We start from the raw sequence: 25,075 nt of genomic DNA on the forward strand, positions 1-25,075 counted from the left end.
GAAAAGGAGGAGGGGAAATATAACTATAAATATATATGTACCATTTGAACAGGCCGACCTCAAGGGTAGGCTCTCAGGCAGGACTGGCCTATTTGTGGGTGACCTTTCTGCATCAAAATACCATTCTTCACACTACCAGGCTACTTTCTAAAATGTTTCTAATATGGTAATTCTGCATAAAAATTCTCCCTTTTGAAATACATTAGAGTCAACAAACATCATTTTAAATATAGAAATATATTCATTTGTTCATTATTCATTCATCAATCAATCATTATTTTGTGGATGCCAGGGAGTAACGGCATTTTCTTAGCCTGCAGCTGTGAGTAGAGTGCTTGCTGTCAAGGAGCTTAGCATTTAGTAGGGGACACAGATCTCAACAGATAACGATATAAGTTTTCAATAAATATTTGATGAACAAATGAGCTTTTAAAATATCGGGATTGGGGGTATTCCCAAGAAAGGAAAAGACGGGGGATTTTTTTCTAACCCTCCTGAACCCCCTGAACTCTTGGCCTATCATCAGTGTCAGCAGATAACACAGGCGAAACAGGCTTTTGTAGTTTGCCCTTAAACTTGACTCCTAACATCGCGTCTGTGGGAAGACGCATACGAATTCCAAATAAAACTTGAAACGATCATTCGGAATGTTTCATATTTGTAAGTGCGGCTTGCTTGGAAAACCTGTAGGTCATTCATCCTTTCTCCTCCCCAGTTCCCTGCCTCCTTCTTCCCTCCCCAGTCTTGCTCTTTCTTAAACAGCAGTTGCTCCTTCCCCTGTGAGGTAAGCCTCTGAGAACTAGAGAAATTCGGGAAGGGGACCAGGGTTGGGGGTTAATGAGAAGTGATGCAAAATTCCATTGCTTGTTGGATGGAGTGTTTGGACGCCTGTTTTGTGGCCTGCTGAAAAAATAGTACAGATTTGAACGTACTTTGGGGGGAAATTATTTTAAAAATATTTTCTGCATGAATTAGACTCTGAACTAGTACAGTACCTCATTGTGCAGTCGCAGCGTTTGACATGGTCGTTGCCTGCGTCTTTGAGAACTCTCTTGCCTTGATGTTCAGGCACCAGGCACTCCTGGTGTTCCCCCTCCTTCTGTAGGTGCCCCTCCTCGGGCTGTGCTCCTGACCCATCTTCATCTTCAGGCAGAGTTCCAAAGAGCCCTTACTTCATCACGCTGTATGTCAGGGTTTCTCCATCGTGGCCCTATTGACATTTTGGGCTTGGTAACCCTTTGTTGCGGGGGCCTGTCTTGTGCCTTGTAGATGTTCAGTAGTGTCCCTGTCTCCTCTTCACAAGCTGTCCCATTTGTGTCTGAAGACATCGAATACCCCCGGAGGGTCAAACTAATAATTCCCCTGCCCCTGGTTGAGAACCACTGCTTTATATTCTGTCCTTAAGCAACCCCACCAACACACTTGGATTCAGTTATGATCTCCATGTTAATCGTGCTCGTTATATAACCTCAGTTCAGACTTTGTGCCTGAGCTCCAGTGACAACATGTCTTTTTGGATATTTCAAAGAGATTGCAAAGCTGGAAATACAAAATGCTACTCTTCTCACCACACTTCCTCTCTTGGGGTTTCCTGTCTCATGATAAGTAGTACCATCCACCCATCTCCCTCATGTCCTGTTTCTAGTCAGTCCGTAAGAGTTGTCCAACTCTACCTCAGATCCGTTCCCTTCTCTCCATAGTTACCACCCCACTGCTGCACCTTAAGTCACCATCATCTGTTGCCTGGACCACTGACAAGGCTCAACTCTGGACTTCAGGACTTTGTCCTTCCCTTCAGTCCATTCTCTGTATCACTCAGAGGATAGAATAAGAGTAAGACGATAAACTTGAATAAGTCACTAACGTGTGCTTCCACCTGCTTTTAGGTTGAGGACCCAAATCCCTAATAAGACTAGATGGCCTGTATGGTCTGGATCCTGCCTACCTTCCTTCCATTTCCTGAAAATATCGTTTATCTTCCCAATGGCATGTCTCTGCACATGACTAGAATATTCTCAGCCAGCCTTCCCTCAACCCCACCACTGTAATTCCTAATATTGGGAGTGTATGTATTTTTCTCTCCTTTCACTAATGCCACTATAAGGAAGATGGCTTCATCTGTTTCTTTTCTTTCTTTTTGGGATGTGTATGTTTCTTATATTCAGAAAATTCCAACACGACACGAATGAACATGACAACATGAATGTCTCTATTATATCCTTTTCTAAAAATGAGAAAAATATATTTATAAAGATAGAATGAGACTGTCTAGACAACTAGAATGAGAGATAAGGAAGTGGAGATTAAATGATATACACATATGCTCATATATTGACCCTTGAACCACATGGGAATTGGGGGGCTGACCCCCCCATGCAGTCAAAAATTAGCATATAACTTTTGACTTCCCCAAAATATAACTAATAGCCTACTATTGATCGGAAGCCTTATCGATAACCTAGTTAACACATATTTTGTATGACATATGTATTATGTACTGTATCCTTACAAAAGAGTAAGCTAGAGAAAAGAAAATATTGAGAAAATAATAAGGAAGAGGAAATACATTTACAGTATAGATTATACATATAATCTGCATGTAAGTGGGCCTGTGCAGTTCAAACCCATATTGCGTAAGGGTCAACTGTATTTAGAATTGCTTTAAGAAATGATGATTCTTATTTATCACTTGTTGGTATGTGTTTTCTGTTTTTTGTATTTACTTATTTATTTGTGTTAAGTATTAAGATGTTTGAAAAAATGCTCTGGCAAGAAAATGTACTATATCATAACGATTCAAAGGGAGATAATTTGTGGCTACTGAGCCAGAAATGTGTATGAGTCATAAATTAAACCTGACAAACCTGTCATAAAATGTAAGTTTTAATAGAAGCATAATCTGTGTTTTCATGACTGTGTCAGAATCAATAATACATCATCAGCTCTTTTTTAGATTGGCTCTCATAATGCAAAAATATGAAAGTAAACACATTTTTTAAAAGTCTGTGAGCAAAATTATGAAATGTAAATGTGGCTTAGGGGAAAAATCTATAAATTAGTTTAAACTGTAGAATATGGAATATGGAAAGTTATTGTTTAGAAGCAAAGAGGCCATAAACCAAGTTAGAAGACAAATGACAAACTGTGGAAGATAGTTAAACATATATATATATATATATATATATATATATATATAGACAAAGGGTTAATTTTATTAGTACACAAGCACTGTTGCATATTAAATTTTAAAAAACCAGAATAGAGAAAAAATTTTGAAAAGGAATTCAAGTGGCAAATAATTGTTCATTTTAGTTAGGGGTCAAGTACAACTACAAAGTAAGTTTTATCTATTAAGAAATGTTAAAAAGTATATAAAACTAGTAATGATAGATACCTGATGTTGGGAGAGTATGTGGGAGAAGGGCAGTCGTTCTGTGTAAGTGGGACTTAGGAAGACTCATAATATGCATTAAAAGCCCCAAACTCACAATTTTTCAATTTGAGGCATTTATCCTAAGAAAATAGTCATAAACGTGATGATTTTGATAGAAGAAACTTTATTCTGGCATTGTTTATAATACTAAGACAGCTAGAAACAATATAAATATCCATCAATAGCTGATATTATGGTTTATTCTGACAGTGGAATATTATGCAGTTCAAAAAATTATAACTTAAAGTGCTTATTCACACAGAAAATATTTATGATGAATTGTTAGATCAAAAATATAGGATACCTCTAGCACCTTGATCTTGGTTCCTAATGCCATTCTCCAATAAAAGAAAATGGGGCTTCTTGGAGAAATAGCCACTTCTAGGACTGTGTCAGGAAAAGTCTAAAATGGGCCTGGAGCGTCTTGTAGTGCCAGAAAGTAAGGACGTATTTAAAAAAGCAAACAGAAGAACTCTACCAAAATACCAAAACATAAACCCTGCAATGATGAGGTATTCAAAGGGACACATGAACCAGCTGAAAGAGAGCACTCCCAGTAGCCAAAGCTGGGAAGATTTGCGTAACAAAATATAGAAGTATTGGATTGTAATCCAAAATATAAAATAAATATTCATGAGTATGCTAATATAAATACATGATAGAATAAATCAATAAATGGAGAACAAGGGACAAGTCTCCCATGCAGAAAAATTCTGAATAATTTACTCCACCTTTAAGGATGTGGAGTATAACTCTCGAATCCTTAAGTGTGGTCTACACATAGGGACTTCCTTCCAAAGAGTACGGGGAGGGGAAAAAGAGTAGTTTACAACGTGAGAAGTACAAACTTCCAGTTATAAAATAAATTAGTCACGGGGATGAAAAGTACAGCATAGGGAATATAGTCAATAATATTGTAATAACTTTGTATGGTGACAGATGGTAACTAGACTTATCATGGGGATCATTTCATAATGTATAAAAATATCAAATCACTATGATGTACACTTGAAACTGATTGGATATTGTATGTCAATTATACTTTAATTAAAAAAAGAATAGCTTTGCGGTGGAGAAATATGGGAAGCATTACCTCAGCCATTTGATCAAGGTAGATATCAGTAGTGATAAGTCATGTTGATTGTGCATACCCTTGATATGTGATGACATGTACCTCTTTTATCTTCCTCCCTCAAACCTATAACTTTACTCTCATCATGAGAAAAACAACAGACAAATCCCAATTTAAGGACATTCTACAACATACCTGATCAGTAATCCTCAAAATTGTCATGGTCATCAAAAAACAAGGGAAGTCTAAGAAACTCTCACAACCACAAGTGGCCTTAGGAGATGTAATGACTAAATGTGATGTTAAACTGGATAGAATTCTGAAATAACAAAGGACATTAGGTCCAAGCTAAGGAAATCTTGAAGTACAGATTTTACTTAATAATAATGTATCAATACTGGTTATTTAGTTGTAACTGCTGAAAGTCTGAGATCAAGGTGTCAGCAGAGCCGGGGCCTTTCTAGGGCCACAGGGAAGGGTCTGTTCCAGGCCTCTCTTACTTGGCTTGCGGAAGGCGCTCTTCTCCTCCCATTGCCTTCACATTGTCCTCCTTCAGTGTGGACCTGTGTCCAAATGTCCTCTTCCTTTAAGGACATTAGTCCTATTGGATTAGGGCCCACCCTAATGACCTCATTCTAATTCCTTTAGTGACCTCATTTTAGTTACGTCTTTAAAGACCTTATCTTCAAATATGGTTTCAATCCAAAGTTTTAGGGGTTAGGATTTCAACATACGAATTTTTGTGGGGACACAGTGCAACCCACAACACCAGATTTCTCACTGTCAGAGAAAGAAGTTACAAATAAGCAAGAGAGGAAGTCTAGAATGAACCTCGTGGTAACAGATTTGAGTCAACGATCTTAGTGGAACTTGTGTTTGTTTACTTTAATAAATATACGTACAGATACAGAAATAAATACGGAGATATGCAGTATATCTGCACGTATGACATAGATCATCCGCTGTGTGACGTTTTAGCAGCAACAAGCATACCTAGCCCGCAGAGTTCCTAAATACCATTGTCTTATGAAGGAGGAACAGTTTATTCTGGGATCAGACAGGAAAAGTACAAGATCAGTCTCAGAAGATTTAAGGAGAAATAAGATTATGTACCTAGCTTCAAACTATCACCCCACCCAAATATTTATTAATTACCGTGGCGGTTTGAACATATCTCCACAAACTCCTTTACATGCCTCCCTTCGAGAAGTGGAGCTCAGTTCTCCTCCCCTGGAGCGTGCACTCAGTGACCCACCTTCTGAAGTTATGGAAAGAGAGAAATAGGAACTTTACAGTGGAGAAAGCTGGACCACACCTCCATAACCAAGTCATTAAGTTCAGTATCACCAGTGCTGAGTCCAGTTCCTATCACCTGTCACTCAGAGGAGGAAACAAGGACACTTCGCCTGTGTCCCATCCCCCCCCCCCCCAAATCCACAATTCTGGTTTATTTATGGAGTAAAAACAAAACAGGAAAAACTCAATTTGAAGGACATTCTACTAAATACCTGAGCAGGTTGCTTCAAAAGTGTCAAGGTCATGAAAAGCCAGGAATGACCGAGAGACCATCACAGACTAGAGGAGGGGAAATGGGCACCATGACCAAATGCAGTAGGCTCTTCTGGACCGGAAATGGACATTCGTGGAAAAGCTGCGACATCTGAATGAAGTCTGAATGTTAGTCCTACTGTATCAGTGTTAATTTCTCAGTTTTGATAAATGTTTTTGAAGATGTTAGCAATAGGAATAGCTGCTTGAAGAGTATCTGGGAGTTCTTTATGCTGTCTTCACAACTCTTCTGTAAACCTAAATTATTATAAAATTAAAGATAAAAAAATGTAGGATATGTGATAGTATTCATGCAAAAGCTATTTACTAAGTACTTAGTACATGCCAAGCACTCTTCCATGTGCTATGAATTCTGCAGTGAATAATATAGACAGCGTTCTTGCCCTTGTAGCACTTTCGTTTTATTATCAATTGATCCTTTTTTAAAAGAACTGCATATTGATTTATAAATATATAATTTATATATGATATACATTTTGCTTTTAGGGTTTATTGAGATGGTAAATGGAAACATTTGGAAGAAGGAACATTTGGAAGAAACGTTTGAAAGAGGAACTATATAACAGAGACCAGAATATATGGGTTTGGAGAGATTTTTTGAATGTTTTGCAGAGATTACCTTGTTCCTTTAAGTCACTGGTCCTCCAAGTGTGCTCTGGGAACCAGTAGCATCAGCGTGGCCTGAGAACTTGTTAGAAGTGTGAATTCTCAGGCTGAGCCCTAGTCAGACCAAATTAGAAACTTGGGCGATGCGGCTCAGCAGTCTTGCGTTTTAACAAGCCCTCCAGGTGATTCCACGGCTCCAGATCACAGTATCCTTATCTGTAAAATGCAAACAGTGGTAATACCAGTCTCTGAACAGTTTCAGGTATAACAGGAGTGTGTAGTGCGAGACAATCAGGCAAGTTGTCTGGAACATTGTAAGTGGTTTGGGAAAAGGTACCAATTAAAGCCAGAGAGCACCACCCCTCCCCTCAAATATCGTATGCCCAACCCCCTTACCTCCTATGGAGCTTTGCTTAAATGGCACTTTATCTTTGCCCTTTTATAATTGTGACATGCCTCTCCCTCTTGCCTCACTACCCGGAACTCCCAATCTTCTTTTCTTCTCCTCACCTTTCCCACTCCCCAGTAGCACTTACCACCTTCTCATAAATTATATAGTTTGTACATTCATTATGCACATTTTAAACTATGTGTCTTTTCCATGCTCAGTTGTAACTCTTCAAGGGCAGGAGACCGTTGTTCTCACGGGGGTAATCCAAGTGCTTTAATCAGTGCCCTGCACATAGCTACGTACTTTAATATTTGTTTCAATGGTCAATATTCTTGTGTTATGAAATTGGGCATCCACGCACTCTTCAAGCACTTTAGGTGTTCTGCATATGTGATTTGACTTACGAAAAGCTTCCCTAATTAGGCCATGCTTTTGGCATGCACTGGGTGATGGTCTCCACACCCTGAAACCACTTGGGGAGCTGCTGTGGTTGGGGCAAGAGTGGGGTCCCAGTCCACTTGGCTGCCGCAGACACGTACCTTTCCCCTAGGAGTCCTTGAGTGACTGGATTCTGGGAGGGATTTCACTGATAAGAGAACTTTGTAGCTAAAAGAGTTTGAAACTCACTTCTCTATACCATGAAGTTAGAACAAGTTTGTGTTCCCAAGTACTGCTGAACTCGGCAGCCATTTTTTATTGGTAAGAGTGACAGTGAAGAGCTATGAAGCTGTTCCTAGCTGGAGGGAAGTGAGTAGAGATGTCATGAGGAAAGAATTAGGAGAAGGGAAGAAATGAGACAGAGGGGATTTAGCTGGACCAGGCAGATGCTCTGATCGTGGTCAGTAAAGTCAGAGAGGTGATAAAGGCGAAGCCACATGAAGAGGAGGCTTTGAAACCCAGTAAGAGAAATGTGAACTTTGTTCGGGGGAATCAGCAGAGAATTCTGAGAGAGAAGTGTTGTGACAGCTGCAAATAAGATGAGTTTTGACAATATTTTTTTAACAGATTTGGGAGTCGGGAAGTAGTACTGTAATCTGTTGAGCAAGAGACCGGATTTGGAGTGTGAAGTTTTGTTGTAGGAGGTGAGGAAGGCCAGATCCTCGTTATTTAGGTTGTAGCTGACATGTGTGTCACACTTCCTCTCTGATCTGTCATGGAGTAGCTGAAGCAGGGTTGTCCAGTGTTATTCAGGTTTGTCTACTTTTCTTCTTGCTTCTCTCTTTCTTCTTTACCTGTTTCTAATCTGTTATAGTACCGGCTCCTTCATCTGTCATCCTTGGAGGGAATAGAGTCTTCACCAGAAGCCATGGGTACCTGTGAGCACCAACCCAGTAACAAATCATAACCCTACTTTTGTGATAGCCTCCTTTCTCATTTTGCTGAGCAGAGTTTAAATTTTCTGGATGAGCATTTTAACTTATGCTAAAAACAAACAAAACCAAAACATCACTCTAAGTATTCGTATTCTTGTCTTAAAATGGGAATAATGACATTATTACCCAATTCAGAGAATTGCTAAGAGGATCAAATGAGATAATCCTTACGGTGCTTCCAAAGGGTTGGGCTCAATAGTAGGTCCCGAATAACCATTCTTCAGCCCCCGAGTCTGAGTCAGATTACTCCGCCTACCTCCTGGTGTTTTCTTTCATAGCCCTGGCACAGCTGTAGTTTTCCTCACACACGGAGCATTCTGTCTGTTCCCACCTGTGGCCTAGTGCCCAACAAAAGGTAGACACTCAATAAATATTGACAAAAGGAATCGATGAATACATGACTATTTTGGATTTTTTTTTTTTTTAGATTAAAGAGCATTCTCAAAAAAAAAAGTAATTTTCCATTTGTTGTTGGCTAAATGATTTCTTTTGAGACGGGGTATAATTTCTGTGCTTTGAAAATGTACTCCAGTAAACATTTCCTCTTCTGACTTGGGTTGCAGCTATGCTCAACCAACTTTGGAATTTAAATTTCTATGTGTGACATAGTCCGGCTATACAGAATATTTATAAAAGTCCTCATGTAACTCTAGTCATAAACTTGAATAAGTTTGCAATTATGCACAATAAAAATGAACTAAAAATGGCATATGTTTGCTCATCAGAATCATGTCCTTTTCAGTATTCTAGGGTCTGGATCATGTATGCAATTTATGAAATCATTCATCCAGCAGCAAATAGAGAATGTTTTTAATGAGCTGTCAAATCAGATTGAATTGTGGTCATGAAAGACATTGAATATATTAAGTCAGAGAAATTTGAACTCTATTGAGATGAAACATTGTGCTTTGTATTAAAATGAAAAAGTAAATGTTTATCTGCCATTCATATTTTGTTTTTAAGTTCCATTTTACCATAATAACTAAGGGCGAGACGATGTGATCAATCATGGAAAAAAAGATGAACAAATGTTGGCGTTGTTGTTTGTACTTTTGTTATGAAAGGAGATTGGTGCTTACCCTTTCATTGGGTACCAACAATAGGCCATTGATACAGAATACTATTTGTGATTTTCATTCATAATCTTGAGCTTTGAAACTCTCAATATTGATATAGGAGAAACTCTATTTTCTGATCACCAGGATCTCTGTTGCCCTCAATGTCCAAGATCTAAAGAATACTTTTCAGTCCTTACTTTGTTTAACCTCTAAACGGCGTTCCACCCGATGGCCACCCCCTCCTTAAAATGGTCTCTTCCTTTGACTTCGGCATGTGGTTTTCCTTCATACTTTCTGTGTGCTCCTTCTCTGCCTTGGTTAGCCATTCATCCTGTGGTCTCAGTCAGTCCCTTGCTTCTTCCTTCCCCCTTTTACTCCCCTGACCTCTCTTTCTCCATGCCCCTCCCTTTCCCACTCATCTCCTAAGTAATCTCAGCTATGGCTCTATTGTCAATTACCTGCAACTATGCTGCTGACTCAAACATTGGAATCTTCAGCCCCTACCTTGCCTCTGAACACAAGACTTCCTATCCAAAAATCTCCCTTTGCCTCTAGGACATGTCCGTTGCCCAATTTAAAGCCCTTTTCCACATCTCCAGTGTCCCCTCAAGTCTGTATAAGTGGGAGACTTAGGTCATATCCTGGCAGTGCTTCTCTTTCCTTTACCCTTTCAAGTCTACTCAGTTGACCTGTTTTACCCCCTTAATAGCTCCTTTTCATCACAAGTGCACCTGGCCAGTCACTCTAGGCCAAGCCAGCAGAATCTTCCAGGTGGGCTACACTGGGGATTGCTATTACAGGCTAGAATAATTTCCAGACTTATTTTGTCACATCCATTCTTGTTCCTCACTTAAGCTTTATTCCCAATGCAGCCAGGGTAATCTTTTCAAAACAGAAATTTGATTATCTATCATTAGGATCAAAATCTTTAACAAGGCCACAAGTTCCTGCATCGTCTTGCTCTCACTTACCCCTACAACCTCATTTTACAAGATGCTTCGTATTGTGGTCTCTGCTACAGCCATATTGTCATATTTTCAGTAACTAGAAGTGTGCCCTGCTGCCTCCTGTCACAGGACCTTTGCACTTACTATTTCTCTGCCTGGAATGTTATTCTCATTCCCTAGCCCTCACGGCCGACTACTTTATGTAGTTAATTACTACTCATCCTCAAGATCTCAGTTAAAATATCATTTCCTCGTGAAAGTTAATATCACTTAAATATTGTTAATATCACTTAAATATTATTATCCATTAAATATATTATTATAAGATATTATATATAGTGTCATGATATTAATAATTTATTTTCTTTCCTCACCAAGTGAAGCTTACTCATTATCTTTTTTTGTTACACTACGTAGCATTGAACAGCTATAATTAGACCTCATTGTGTGTTTATTTGACTAATATTTGCTAGACTATAAGCCCCATGGCAGCAGAACTCATGACTTTTTTGCTCACCATTTTCCTCCCTGTGCTTATCATGGTGTCTTTATAAATTAGTCTTCATAAATGCAAGCCATATGGCTGAATGAAAGCTAAAGATACTCAAGTATTTGCAAATTGCTCTACCAGCAAATTGCCAAGTGTTCAGCTGGACAATTTTTAGATTCAACAGATTATAAGCAATTTCTGTAGAAGCAGCTTCCTTCATCTTGCAGGGTGAGCATAGTGGCCAACATACACATTGCACATGGTCTCTAAGATATGGAAATGAATGCCTGTCTATTCATCAACATTCAATACTTTTCTTAATAAATGCAATAAAATTTGTCAGCATGTTTTAGAATAGTTTTCCAATTTTTTTGGCCATGACCCAGTTTACCTCATGATCTCCTATATATACACAGGCACACACACAAAACTGAAATAAAAGTTCAGAAATTGATATTTTCTACTGCTACCAGCAGTACATTCTATTAATTTTTCTTCTTTTCTATTTTATCCTGATCTATCTTATTTATTTATCAATATTATTTAGAACTTAATTGATTTCACAGTTGGAAAAGATTGTTAGAGCATATTTTATTTTTAAAGCTGTGGCCTTTTCGTGGATATAAATATTAAAATCGAATAGTGAATTGATTAAGATTGGATATGCATTTTCTTTTTTAGGCTTCTAAAATTTTGTTTTTAAGTAATTTCTATGCCCAATGTGGGGCTGGAATTTACAATCCCTAGATCGAGAGTTGCATGGTCTACCTGACTGAGCCAGCCGGGCACCCCTAATTCAAGAAAATTATTTTGACTGAAGAAAGGAAAATGTTTTTTGAGGGTTGAGGACACTATCTCACTTAAAATATAGGAGAGTTAATATACCAAAATTGTTTTCCAGCTAGCACTTTGAAATATTACTTTTGAGAACTATTAGCTGTTGTGGAATTCCCTTTATTTTTGTATCTAAAAACATGTAGTACAATATGGACATTAAATTTGGTTTTGAGTTCAGAAATCAGAAGGGTCAGGAAGGTTTTGATAATGTTTTGATGAAGTGGGTTTTTTTTTTTCCCAAGGATTTTATTTATTCATTTGAGAGAGAAAGCGAGAGATGTGCCCGAGCACAAGCTGGGGGTGGAGGGGATGGACAGAGGGAGAGGGAGAAGCAGGCTCCCTGATGAGCTGGGAGCCCCAGTGTGGGCTGATTCCAGGACCCTGGGATTATGATCTGAGCAGATGGTAGATACTTTACCAACTGAGCCATCCAGGTGGCTCCTGATGAAGTTATAGATGGGAAAGAAACATGTGAGAAGGAAAGTCTAAGGGAACAGAATTCTTACATCTGTTATTAGTTCATGACCTTAGATTTGGAGAGCCAACTTTTGAGGGGTGCTTAAAAGACCTGGTTGATGGCATGCCATGGCCAGTCAGAGAGGTAAGGATGGTTAGCACTGATGTCCTTTTTTTTTAAGAATAAGATACACAGTTTGCCATTAAGACAGTTCAACTTTAGTAAGGCAGACATTCTTCTAGAAGAGTTTATAAAAGAAAGAGAAAGATATATTTTCCATTCATCTTTTATTCTTTATCAGTTCATTGCAACCATTAGCCGTTGGGCTCGCTAAGTCCTATCGTAGCCAAGATTTGCATTCAGACCATGTAGACCAGCAGTTTTTTTGTAAAAACAGACCTTTCATTTGACTTCTTTTGCTCGGAGTAAAACTGGAGGAAAATGGTTTATGACTCTTCCCCCAGTTAGAAGGATATTTCTACTTGCTTTTTGTGTTGTTGTTGTTTGTTTGTTTTATGATTTGGTTCCCTTTATAGAAAAGTCTCAGGACTTTTTCTCTAGGAACCAGATACAACTAGGGTTAATATACATACTTTTTTTCGTAACAGCTTTTTAAATAATCAGTAATTTAAAATTATAGTATAGAGTGCCCATAATCATGTCTTAAATCATTTTCTTAGAGAGCCGAAGTCCCCATTACAAAACACTTTCAACTAAATTTAACCACTTGCTTTTTGGTTAAACTAGATTATTTTGGTGAAAAGTAGGAAACAATGCTGAATTGGAGGAAAAGTTCTTCTATTTCTTTTTTTAATTTCCTCTCCCTTATCAGGTCATCTATGTGCTTCTAGTTTATGCTTTTAGTTGTAACACATCTTTAGTAATTTATAAGAGAGATTCCCTAACACTGGCTAAAAATGGAAGTGAAAGGAGACATAAAATAAAATTCTACAATTTCCACTTTCTCTGCTAGGTATTTAGGAATTTGTTCTTGATGCAAATTGAAGAAAAGGTAGAACCTGTATGAATATCTTTCCATTCTCTCCCTTTCTCTTCTTCCATTTATGGATGTGTTCTCTGAAACCCAGCTCAGACAAAGCCTCCATCTGTAGCCTTCCTTCTTCACGTCCCTGAGAAGTTCATCTCTCCTTACCTGCTGTCCCCAGTGTGCTGTACTTACACATTTGTTTTCCTACCCTGTTTTACAGGAGTTCATCTAGGGGCATATCTCTCTCTCCCCACCCCCTGGACTGTGGGCTTCTTTAGGACAGGCACCCTCACTTATTTGTCTTGGGCTCCCCTTCGTGTGACACTGTCCTTAAGATAGGATCTGCCCAGTAAAGTGTGATGATTGAATACGTTTTCATGTCAAGAGCTCTTTACATAGTCCTGCCCCAGATCACTCAGCTAAATGAAGTAGAGAAGAGGGAAGAGAACAAAGAGCAAATAGATACATAACAGACCCCATGTCTGAGAAACTGACTAAATACTATCTAAAGACAAATCGTAAAGTCTGCCCCCACCCACAAGGATCTATAGTGGCAATTTAAAGTACTCTAATATTTCCGATGTATAGAAACATGAACTTTATAAGTCAGTTTTCTAATGTAAGCCTTTAAAACCCGGCCTTGGGAATAAACACATCATGAGATTTTTAGTTTGAAGCTTTCTTTGCTGCAGTGAGAGTGGTTTGTATGTCTTTTTTTTTTTTTTTTTTAAGATTTTATTTATTTATTCGACAGAGATAGAGACAGCCAGCGAGAGAGGGAACACAAGCAGGGGGAGTGGGAGAGGAAGAAGCAGGCTCATAGCGGAGGAGCCTGATGTGGGGCTCGATCCCATAACGCCGGGACCACGCCCTGAGCCGAAGGCAGACGCTTAACCGCTGTGCCACCCAGGCGCCCCGAGTGGTTTGTATGTCTTGACGTGATCTGACGCTCTGAAGTAAGCTCACTTTACGGAAGGGTTTTGTGGGCCATTCTTTTATAAACAGCGAGGTCCTGCATCCTTGAGATGACTCTGTAAATAACTAAATAAGTGACAAAGGAGACAGAAATACCCGCGTAGGAGCAGCTCCCCTTACTACAGTGAGGCGTGGAGGTGGTTCTTCAATTTCGGCTGCAGATGTTGCTTACAGAGCCTCCTACGGCGCGGCTGTATGTCTTAGGCTTGGCTACTGATTAGGCCAGCAAATTTAAGGAGCCCTGCGGAAGTAGCCTGTCTCGGGAGAAATCTCTCTGGAGAGACGACACCGAGTAGTTGATGCTGAACAGTGGCTCCAGTTGTGGTTACAGTGCTCGTTCACAATGCTTTGTCAGTGATGTCGTGGGAGCCGCCATCAAATCAGAGCTCAGTCCTTCCGACGTCAGAAGTCGCCCATCTGTCACCTGCTCGGAAGAGCACGGAAATTATCGCCGCGTCTAAAAGCTAAACACATGAAGCCTTGGGTACCGTGTCAACTGTTTTCATCTCCTTGAAACTTCTCACTCTTTACATATTCTCCTCCGCCAGCATTCAGGAGTAATCAGCAACAATCACGGTGATTAAGGGGAAACTATGGTGATGGAAAATGAGCATCCTCTTTTAAACACTTCCACATTTATCACGGAAGGCCCAAGCATATCCTTCTCGCTACTGTGGTGACAGGGGTCTGGGAGCGGTGATGAATGTGCAGACCACACCAGCCCTCGCACAGTAGATCTTACAGGAAATAGACTCCGTGGGAACAGCGTGATTCATCACCATATGTGGGCTGAGAGGGGACAGGTGAAGGTATTCGCTACCTACGCCTTCAGCAGCAAGCTCCAGCCGTTGTGTTAGTAAAAGCACTCTATTGCTCTTCCTGCCCTCCTCGGGTGGAGGGGGTGACAATTTCTGTTCAAGCAGAGCTGCTTAAAGGGACAGAGTATTAGTCACGCCTGGAGCATGGCTGAAGTGCAAATTTGCAAACTTACTGAAATCCAAGACCTTGGAGATGGGACCCAGCAATCTGTGGTTTACCAAGCCCTCCAGTTGATTCTGATGCATGCTAAAATTTGAGAATAACTGTATTTAAGTATATAAAGAATGATACACTCTTGATGCCAATTTCAGAACTCATGATAATATACTTCGACTAACTCTTGTTTAGAATTGATATCCATCCTTTAGAGCATGTATTTGAATATATTTGTAGTGGAAAATGTTATTATTTAAAACCATAACTACTATCTATGAACTGCCAATCATTTTTACGGAAAGACTGTAATCTCAGGCTCTCTTCTGGGTTTGGATTTTTCAAAGGTAGGCCTGCAATTAAATTTGTAAGATAGGAGTGGAGAGGATTGAATTGCTCTAAATAATAGAGGGAGATTATGTAGAATTTTCTTGGACATTGTGGGAAGCAGGGGGTAGAGAGGAGCAAGCAAAAATGAGGGACCTAAATAGAATGGCCCCATGAAATTCTTGCGGGGAAGAAAGTAGAAACGTTTTTTAGGAAAAAGTTAAATTGTTGACTGGGCAGTTCTATGCAGTAACACCTCCCCCGGACCCACCATCTTCCTCTAAATGCTCTGCTAAGTGCAAGAATTCTAAATATCTATAGCGGGAAGAAGGGAGGGATACTGGGGAGTTCCAAGTCTGGGTCCGTGGAGAGGTCAGGGAAAAGAAACGGCGGAGGGCATCTAACAGTGGATGAGAATTCAGCTGAAGTAGAAAACCAGAGCCAGAGCACCTAAGTCTCCAAAGCTTGCTGAAATACGGAGGAGGATATGGAATTATTAGAATAATCAGAAATAATTGGTTAATTAACCCATTAATTTGGTGAATTAATCTGATGGATGTTTGAGCCAAACATATTTGGATTTTTTAAATTATTATGTTCAGTTAGCCAACATATAGTATATCATTAGTTTTTGATGTAGTGTTCAACGATTCATGAGTTGCGTTCAACACCCAGAGCTCATCACCACACATGCCCCCTTAATACCCATCATTTGTGGATTTTAAAGGGTATCATGGTTGAAGATGACCTTTGGGCTCCATTTCTATTATAACAGTTAGATGAATGTTTCCATAGTATATCTTCTTATCCCATGAGAGAGAATGGCAACTCTGTATTAAAAACCTCCTGCATAATTTGACTTTAAAACCTTTGACAAAGAATGAGTACAGAACATCTCAGTGGCGGCCCTTTGAGTGACATCTGGGCCCTGCAGTCCAGGAGAAAACAGTTACCGTTCCCTTTCTGATCCTCTGTGTCACTCTCCTGTCATTCCCCCTCCCCTCCCCCATCAGCTCATCAGTTCACGGGATTTTCTTGCACATCCTAGTGTTCTCTAACTGCACACTTCCTCACAGAGTTCCTCCCCCCTTCAACGCTGAGAGTAGATACACTGGCCTTTGCACAGCAAAGTGCCCATTGAAAATGTTTGGTGTTCTCACTAAAATGAATCAGTCCTCCACTTTATCGATGCGAATTTCCAGCTGTACCTCACATTTACCTAGAAGGACATAGCCTTTTACAGGAGAAAGATAGACTTTTTATAGTAGCCTCAGGGTCAGGCTCTCTGTCATGCTAAAACTTTATAAAGGAGAAAATCAAGTCTTTCACAATTCACAGAAGCCTAGCATTTGAGGGCCTTCGAGATTATAGAGTCTAACCTCTTTATCTAACAGATCAAAAGCCTGAGGGGTAAATGAGTTTCCCGGGCTGAGGAAGGAGTGCTCTTTCATAGCACAACAACTTCTCTCCAGCCTTTCTGTCCACAGTGTGGAGAAGGGCATCTGATCACCTCTGGCACGGAAACTCTAAGTGGGAGAATCCGTGGGAACGGATTAACCCCTGAAAGCCTGGAGGTTGGAATTCTGAATCATCTCAGGGTATTAGAGAAAGATTGAAGACGATAGATTTCAGCAGTATTAGTTTTTTTTTTTTTTTCAGATTACCTGGGTCAAGGTGAACCTTAATAAATACTTAACCTATGAGGTTGTTAGATAGGTCTCAGATGTCTGCTTCAAATGGAGACAAAGGAAACTTTAAGAATATATATATTGAATTAGATTCTCCCACTGTTTCAGTACATTTTTAGTTACATGGCATTTTTAGGGACCAATGAAGATCCTTTTTAATGAAATAAACAAGACACACAAACCGAACCCCTTGTAAATGTACTATGGTCCCAAAATTAAAAAGATGATTATGATATCTATCAAATGAAAATTCACAAACAGAGGGATCTGTAAATGTACTTGCTGAAATGCTAGTTCCCTTTTAAAAAGTCAGGGACCTGCATACTGCTTTTCTTTTGCATTTGTCATGAACTGAAGCAATTTCACAGAAAAGGGGAATATAGATAACATTAAAGGCAAATATTTGTAATGCTACCTTTTTAATAAAGATGTCTTTAATACCTATAACACTTCATAGAGGAAATCAGCTTATGAATATCAGTTGTATGTTTATATAGACTGTGGTTCCTCATGTCACTCAAGGATCCTCTCATCAGAGAGGTCTTCCTTGACCATGTTCCCTCCCTTTCCTTCCCAACCTGGCACTTGTTCTTGGAATCCCCAGAACCTTCCCATCTTGGGGCCTTTGTATATGCTGTGCCCTCTCTACTCTGCCCTTCCCCTCTCCAGCATAACTCTTAGATGACCTTCAGATGGGGCGTTAAGCAGGGAAATCCAGGATCATTTTAGATGTGACAATAAGGAAGACGGAGAGTTCTGGATGAGATTATAGGACAAAATCATCAACAGAGGAATCTTTGAAGTTTCACATTTGTGCCCCTCTTTACAAACCCACATGGTCACGAAGCACCATCTGCAGAAGGAGTCTTGGTGTTACAGCACACACTGCTTATTCCAATCTGCCTTTCTTACCAGGAATTGCTTCGAATGAAGGATGTCAGACATAGTTAGTAATAGACACTCTGAAATAATATATCCCCTTTCCCCCAGACTATTTAAAATATACCTCACTGGGATGCCTGGGTGGCTGAGTCGGTGAAACGTCTGCCTTCGGCTCAGGTCATAATCTCAGGGTCCTGGGATCAAGTCCTGCATCGGGCTCCTTGCTCAGTGGGGAGTCTGCCTTTCCCTCTCCCTCTGCCCCTCCCCCTGCTTGTGCTCTCACTCTCTCTCTTTCTCTGACAAATAAATAAATAAAATCTTCAAAAACAAAAACAAAACACCTCACTATTCAGTTCAAGTGCCAAGTCCAATTTGGAGTGCCCTTCTGCTGACCTTGGTCATTTGTGTACAGGGGAGAAGAATTGGGTCAAAGAAAGCAGGAAGAGCAAAAGTAGTAGTGTTATGGCTGGTAGTTATCTACATACTATTGTAATTTGTGACTGAAGAAAACCGCACATTACTTAGCATTAGTAAAGATGCTGGGGTAGCCAGGAAGCAATACAAAAGCTGAAAGGAAAAATTAAAAAAAAAAAAAAAAGAAGAAGCCTGGGAAAAGAAAGAAACTATTTACTTTGAAATTCTGTATGCTCTATTTACTTTGAAATTTTGTATGCTCTCCTTCGCTAGGAGACCTTGGGTAAATTCCCCAAACCCTCTGGGACTTGGTTTCCTCATCAGAAGATAAGGATCACAATAACATCTACCTATGGTCCTTGTGAAGATTAAGTGAATTAATCCATGAAAGCATTTAGAACTGTGCTTGACACACAGTAAAGGCTCAGTGAAAGTTATTTGATAATAATAGTGTTATACCCATTTTCAGTGTAGAAACTCTGTCTTACCGGTTCTTCTGTTGGTAGAACTTGCCGTAGAGCCTAGGATAGGGCATGGTGTGTAATTGGTGCTCATTAAATGCTTGTTGTATAGGTGGTTGGATGAATTCTGTCTTTGAATGTAAAAGATGAAGACTTGATAACTCGGTTGATCCTTGCAGATTTAGATTCTCTGGATAAATAATTGTCTACTGCAGAGTGCTAGATATTTCAGGAAGATCAGTAATTGAGGAAGGTCATGGTTATGTGGCTGGGTTTCATTTAATTGTACATTCTTTTATTTATCAGTCTATTTTTGATTCTGTTTGAAACACCTCAGGGTAGTATGAAATGAAAATCAAAAGGTGGGAAGAGATGGGAAGATAGGAATGAGCAAGGGTTTTCAGACATGATAGTTTGATAATGTCCTTAGCAGCACCTCATGGTAAAACCATATGGGTGGAAGGACTATTTAGCTTTGAAATCCAAAGAGCTTTGGGGAACCAGCTCTTTTATGGAGGGAGGATTCGCTCTGTCCTGTAGCTCAGGACCTGGGATTAAAACTAACTAGGGAGAAGATTTAGATTCATTGTAAAGAAGACATTTCAGAAATGGCAATGGTGACCTTATAAAAGGAATGAGTCATTGGAACTGCTAACCAGAGACCAAATAACCATGTGTCAAGAATGTTATTGATAGGATTCCTGTATCACCAGAGAGACTGAGACCTGTGGGGTCTGTGGGGGTGTTCCAACACTAAGATTTTAAAGGTGGGAAGATGAATCAGCTGATGTGGTTTCTAGTCCACTTAGGATGTGTGACTTTGGGCAAGTCTTCCTCTCTGAGTCTCCTCATCCACAAAGTTGACTCTACCTGTCCTGAGTGGATTTAAAAAAAAAAAAAGTCATATGAATTCATGTACCATCTTGTCGTAACATGTTATATTTAAGGCGTGATTGCTTTTTCTGCTTTTTTGGTCATTTGCTGTGTATTCATTGAGTGCTCTGTTCACTGAAGATTGTACTCAGCATTGTGCTTTAATCAAATGTGTGATTGTTTTCCTTAGAACCTTTTTTTGGTGGGGATTGTACTAACTCAAATAAAAAAGGAGACTTTGATATCAAATATGGAAAGTGGTACTAAATAAAAATAAATTTATATCTTCTTCCCACAGAAGATTTAAGGCAAGTGATTTTACTGATAAAAACACATCCTCCTAGGGTTATTTTAAGACATTAGTCTTCTTTTGAATCTTAGATTGTTGGAATTTAGCAGGTGACGTTTACGAGCCTTTATTCATGTTGATAAGGAGAAGATTCTCATTTCAACTTTCTATAATTTGCTTTTTAGCTTTGTAGAAACCGAGTCAATAGTCTATGATGGCCATGGTGATTTACCTGCTTTTCAAGGACTATTCAATTAGCTTGGATTAATTTTGCTAGCAGCAGTTAATTTTTAACAGAAATTAATGACATTTTTATTCTGAAAACATGTTCTTCCATTTTAATACATGAGATATGGTTGACTGGCTTCACTGATGTGCTGGCACCTGTAGGAAAACAATGCTTATTACTACTCTGATTGATGTAATTTTGTCCTTCTTTTGGGGCTACGGGGCCACAACCAGGAGGGAAGGAAAAGGATTGGAGAACTAACACTTACTGTGCACTTACCGTGTGCCGGAATGTTCATATTATTTTCACAGTGTTGGGGGTGCATAGCACATTGCCTCCATTATTTTGATGATGAAATTGAAGTTCTGGGAGTTGATTGACATTCCCAAGATTTTAAATTTAATAAGCCACGGTGGTGAGATTTGGATCTAGGTTTTGTTTTGATTCTAATGGCCATGCCTCTCTTTCTGCCATGGGTCTCTTCTAACCGGATGAGCTCCAGAGATGATTGGTTCGTGCCCCAAACATGAACGTGCAACACCCCTCCCCAGTGCGCGTACACACACACACACACACACACACACACACACACACACACGTTGTTACCAGCAGTTATCTTCACCTTTCCTGTGGTGCCTTTGAGAAAATGAGAAGAACCAAAAAGGTATACACAGGCTGATTTGTTTCTACTAATGAGATTTTGCTGTTTCTTATTATACCTTTTGGAAACTAACTATACCAAACAAACTGTATTATAATTTTTGAAGGAAATTAGGAAAATGAAAGAAATATTACTCTCTTTTGTAACCATCTGGCATCTTAAGATAGTGAAAGCAGGTAGCAGTTATATGCACATCTTGTTTTATGTAAAGACATCTGAAAATAATATTGCAGAATATAAGCTGGTATTTTTAAAGTTTTTTTTTTTTTTAAGATTTTATTCATTTGAGAGAGAGAGAGAGTGCGTGCATGAGTGGGTGGAGGGGCAGAAGCAGAGGGAAAAGCAGACTCTCCATTGAGCAGAGAACCTGACGTGGGGCTGGACTCCAAGACCCCGAGATCATGACCTGAGCCAAGGGCAGATGCCCAACTGACTGAGCCACCCAGGTGCCCCAGTCTTTTTAAAGTTTTTGAATAAGTTATAGTTATACTTTAAATGAGAGAGAGTGAAGTACATTTGTAAACTATCAGTTATTTTCCTTTATAACTGCAAAGTCTTACTTTTTTCCCCAGACAAAAGCTTTAATGTTTTTAAGTAAAAGGAGACATGACCCTTTCGTAGCTAGAGTTAAAATTGTGCTGAATGGGCTATTTCTGCATTCTCTGCCCTAGTTGAAATAGCTACACAGAACTTAAACTGTGTACATCTCATTCTTGGCTCTGACCTCGAGGGCTAGTTTATACTCAATTACTGTATTTGCCAGGATATGTATTGGAATTTATCGATTTTTATATACCTGTCTCTCCTACTGGCCTGAGAACAATTTGAAGCCAGGAACTTATTCATATTTTAGATCCCTAGAGCCCAGGATGTATTAAGTCCTTAATAAATGTTTGTTGATTGGCGGCATTATAACTGGATGCCTTGTTCATCCACCCCATCTCCCAAAGGGAATTTGGTCTTGACTAAAGGAAGTACTGTTGGGTTTGGAGCCAGCATGGATTAGGTGAACGTCAAAGTCCCTATCTCTCCTGTGATTTAGATATGCCAGTCTGCCTCTGACACCTAAACTATCCCTTTTCTTCTTCTTTTTTTAAATTGGGCTATAATTAACTTATAATACTGTATAAATTTAAGGTGTACGGCATGTCGATTTGATACATTTGTATATTGCAGTATGATTATGGCCAGAGTGTCAGTTAATACCTCTAACCTTTAGCATGTCAGTTAACACCTTTAGCATATCCTTTCTTTCAAATAATCATTTTATATCCTCCCTGAGATGGGGCACCTGGGTGGCTCAGTCAGTTGAGTGGCCAGCTCTAGGTTTCAACTCAGGTCATGATCTTGGGGTCCTGGGATCTAGCCCTGCATCGGGCTGCGAACTCAGCTGGGAGTCTGCTTCTGGATTCTCTCTCCCTCTCTTTCTCTTTCCCCTCCCCCAGCTCAGTCTCTCTCTCTCTCTCTCTCTCTCTCTCATAAATAAATAAATAAATAAATCTTTATTTCTTCCCTGAGATTAAAACTTTGCCTTCCTTTGAAGACACCACTTCTTTAGCAAACTTCTCCAGTGGAGGTCATGCCTTATTTCGTTTCTCCAGATTCGTAGAGGCTGGTATCAAACCTGTAGAATTCTTCATACATCTCTTGGACACTTCTAGACTGGTGCTACCAATAGAAATGTAATACCAGCCTTCATAGGTAATTTTAAACATTCTGTTAGCCACAGTAAAAAAAAAAAAAAAAAAGTAAAAAGAAATAGGTGAAATTATTTTTAATTACACATTTTATTTAGTCTAATACATTCAAAAATTATCATTTTAACATGTAACTAAACATTTTTCCCCTCTAGAGAGAAAGAGAGTGCGTGAGCATGCTCAGGGGAGGGGAGGAGGGGGAGAGAGAGAAGGAGAGAGGGTGTCCCAAGCAGGCTCCATGCCCAGTGCAGAGCCAGATGCATGAGATCATGACCTGAGCTGAAGTCAAGAGTTGGATGCTTAACTGACTGAGCCACCAAGGCACCCCCAACGTAAACATTTTTAATGGTATGCTTTACTTTTCTTATTCACAATAAGTCTTTCAAGTCTGGCATTCATATTCCACTTTTACAACACATCCCAATTCAGACTAGCCACATTTCAGGTGCTTACTAGCCTCTCGTGTCCAGTGGCTACTATATTGGGCAGTTTAAACTATTGTTCCCTTTCTCTTATATCACCTGTTCCCCATAACCTTTGCTGGAACCAAGAAAATAATTTCTCACTTTTCAGAGTTACAGTGGCATCAGTTGCTCTACGATTTCCCTATGCCTTTCCCCATTGTCATCTTTGTAGATTCTAATATCTATGATCTTTCTTTCTCTCTTTCAGTTGTCTTATGTCATGTCCACTTCACTCATCATCATCATCTCCATTCTTTGATCCTTATCATCCTCAAATCTCTTAACCTCCAAAGTTCCTCTTTCTGACCACAGTTCCTAGCATTCTGTTATTACCTATCACCACACCCTTGCTCCTAGTCATTCTGAACTGTAGGGGAGTAATTTTTACAGTTATTTTGGGCATGAGCATATGGACTACTTAATCAAGCTGCTGTGCCTACCCGATCTCAGAAAAGCTAATCCTTGATTCATTTGTGAAATATTTATTAATATTCATTTGTGAGCTCTTTGTCACGCACTTTTCTAGGTATTGAATGTAAAGCTGTGGACAAACAGTAAAGGTCCTTGCTTTCGTGGAGCTTCCATTCTACTGAAGAAATAGATGAAATAGAAGCCTGTGTCCTCTCTTTACATCTACTGCAAAAATGAAGACCATTTTCAGCAGTCAGACCGTCGACGTTCCAGAAAACGTCGACATCGCTCTGAAGGGACGCGTCATTGCTGTGAAGGGCCCCAGAGGAACTCTGTGGGCGGACTTTAGTTACATCATTGTAGAACTCAGTCTCCTTGGAAGGAAGAAGAAGAGGCTCCGAGGTGACAATGGGGGGAAACAGAGGAGAACTGGCTACTGTTCGCACTGTCTTGTAGTCACGTACTGAACACGATCAAGGACGTTACACTGGGCATCTGTTACGAGATGACGTCTGTGTATGCTCACTTCCCCATCAATGTTGTTATTCAGGAGAATGGTTCTCTTGTTGAAATCTGAAATTTCTTGGGTGAAAAATACAAAAATACATCCGCAGGGTTCGGATGAGGCCAGATGTTGCCTGTTCAGTATCTCAAGCCCGGAAAGATAAGTTAATTCTTGAAGGAAATGTATCGAACTCAGCTGCTTTGATTCAGCAAGCCACAACAGTTAAAAACAAGGATATCAGAAAATTTGGAGATGGTGTCTATGTTTCTGAAAAAGGAACAATTCAGTGGGCTGACGAATAAGATCTAAGTTGTCCAGCTACAGGAACAGCAAGATGCTGGAGGATTTTTCAGATTTATTTCTGGTATTTTTTTTTTTTTTTAAGATTTTATTCATTCATTCGACAGAGAGAGAGAGACAGCAGAGAGACAGGGAACACAAGCAGGGGGAGTGGGAGAGGAAGAAGCAGGCTCCCAGTGGATCAGGGAGCCTGATGTGGGGCTCGATCCCAGAACGCCAGGATCACGCCCTGAGCCGAAGGCAGACGCTTAACAACTGCGCCACCCAGGCGCCCCTATTTGTGGCACTTTAAAGATGCAATAAAAGCTGTAGTGATTTGAGGGGGAAAAAAGCCATTGTCATATATAATATGTTAGTTAATGATAAATGTCATGGAATAAGATACAGCAGAGAAGGGAGTGGCCGAGTGTGACGGGTGGGTGTTGAAATTATAAATCACATGGCCAGTGAGGATTAACAGAAACACGACATTTGTGCAGGAAAGCCTTGGAGAAAGTTAGCAGTAAGGCATGCAGGTATCTGGGAGTGGGGTGTTCCAGGTAGAGGAAACAGCAGGTGCAAAGGCCTTAAAGCCATCCGTAAGCCGTTGCTAATAAGAGAAGAATATAGATGAAAATCATTCAGAGGAAAAAGTGATCATTGGTTTCTCCAGATTGAGGAGCAGTAGAAAGTTGGAAAATGGCAGAAGCCACTGAGTCCAGCCCCT

General features: G+C 39.8%; 1 protein-coding gene and 1 pseudogene across 1 annotated transcript in view; both read left to right on the top strand.

Moving 5' to 3' along the window:
• Positions 1–25,075, top strand: part of GRIP1 (glutamate receptor interacting protein 1) — a 648,222-nt gene that overhangs the window by 109,422 nt on the left and 513,725 nt on the right. The window lies entirely within an intron of this gene.
• On the top strand, positions 23,798–24,371 carry LOC113255918 (60S ribosomal protein L9-like; annotated as a pseudogene).

Source organism: Ursus arctos, unplaced genomic scaffold, assembly GCF_023065955.2.
Source record: "Ursus arctos isolate Adak ecotype North America unplaced genomic scaffold, UrsArc2.0 scaffold_21, whole genome shotgun sequence".
NCBI lineage: Eukaryota > Metazoa > Chordata > Mammalia > Carnivora > Ursidae > Ursus > Ursus arctos.